General features: G+C 42.2%; 1 non-coding gene across 1 annotated transcript; it reads right to left on the reverse strand.

Moving 5' to 3' along the window:
* Nucleotides 1–1,558: 1,558 nt before the first annotated feature.
* trnah-gug (transfer RNA histidin (anticodon GUG)) lies at nucleotides 1,559–1,630 on the reverse strand. Its single transcript has one exon. It is a non-coding gene; the product is annotated as a tRNA-His (tRNA).

Consider the following 1,630-nt stretch of genomic DNA (forward strand, 5'->3'; position numbering starts at 1 on the left):
TGAGAAGGGATGGTGGTCATAGTTCTAGTCTTTGTTGCTCTCCAGGGCTTTTTTGTCAGAACACAGTTGGACCTCAAGAACAGTAGAAATGCTAAGTTTGTTGTCTTCATACACACATATAGGAGAGACACATTTTCACATCACAATCACAGCAGGTGACCACTCTGGTCTTTCATTCACAATACTTTTGCCCCTTTTAGTCAAAAACATTGTTCCATTCTCTCTTTACTTAGTATCAGCCTAACAGCGGCATAAGGGTAGAAACTGGTTTTAATAACCATACAGAAAACACCATAGAGATCTTGGTACACCAAGGTGTGAGACAAGAAAACCAACCTTCAAGAAGAAGACTCTATCATTGCCGCTGTCTTTACTGAGTCTGAAAGTGACACCAAAATGAAGACAAAAACAACAGGCTCATTTCCACCATGCCTTCCCATGTGTCCAAGGGTCCTTGGGCAAGACATTAAATCCAGTTTTTGTCCTGGTCGTTTAAGGTTGGCGCCAATATTTAGCAATGTGTGAATGTGTGTGTCTATTGGGGAATGGGACTGGGAATTTAAAGCAAGCCTCCTAGGAAGGTAGTAAAGCACTGCATAAGTAGCATCTGCTGCTAACTATTTATTCAGATTTTCACCGGTAGAAGAATCTGACAGTGAGATCAATTCAAATGCACAGAATTATGTGTTGCTGCTACACTTGGATGGGAACTTGGTGACTAAAGGCCATATATGTTTAAAGCTAAAGTCATGTGCACCTGTACGGTTACTGTGGCTTTTTGGGTTATCCATGCCCATGGATGGTCGTAGAGAGTAGTGGCTGCATTCATAAGGAGAGTTCAGGTGTGTTTGAGAGTTCCCTTTAGGCTTGTTGAAAGCAGAAGCTATGATTGTTGTGCGTATGGTAAGTGTTTTGTGAAGTATTCTCTTGTAAGTTGATGTACAGATGACGCTGTTGTACGGAGCTCCTAAGCCATATTCTAATTATAGGACAATTTTGACCTTCAGTTACATAGGCCTTTGCAGCAAAAAAAATACGCAACCCTGGACGGTCAGCACAAGGAACATGCACTGATCACATGAAGACCCCCTGAACAGTCAACAGGATAGCAGGGATTAAAATCATTGAAAATCTGTATGACTCACCTACATCTTTCACAACAAATACTCTTAAGACTATCTTTTTTTCAGTTGGGTTAGGGCTCACAATGGCCTGTCCGTCCAACTCCAGCAGCATCGTGGGCCGTCAGGGACAAGTAATAACTCACTCCGCCCTTGGACAGGCGTGACGTAATAGACATTGAAATTCTCATTGTTTAGTGTACATGAATGAACCCCAAATAATCACAGTTTAATTGAAGTTCCAAAGCATTTTGAAGTTGCGGAAGTGTTGTCCAACAGACTGAAGCTGTTGGGCATGTGGAGTCCAGACAGCCAAGTTCTGGCATCTTGGATGTGTTTTTGCTCCAAGAAGATGTAAAGTTTTACAGCTTTGAAGGGGTTCATGATAAAATCTTTTAAGTTTACAGAAAGGGATTATTCAGAATTTCTGAACATCTTGCTGTGACCCGGATTCGAACCGGGGTTGCTGCGGCCACAACGCAGAGTACTAACCACTATACGATCACAGC

Source organism: Oryzias latipes, chromosome 2 (genome assembly GCF_053564925.1).
Source record: "Oryzias latipes strain Hd-rR chromosome 2, Olatipes_Hd-rR_3.1".
Classification (NCBI taxonomy): Eukaryota; Metazoa; Chordata; class Actinopteri; order Beloniformes; family Adrianichthyidae; genus Oryzias; species Oryzias latipes.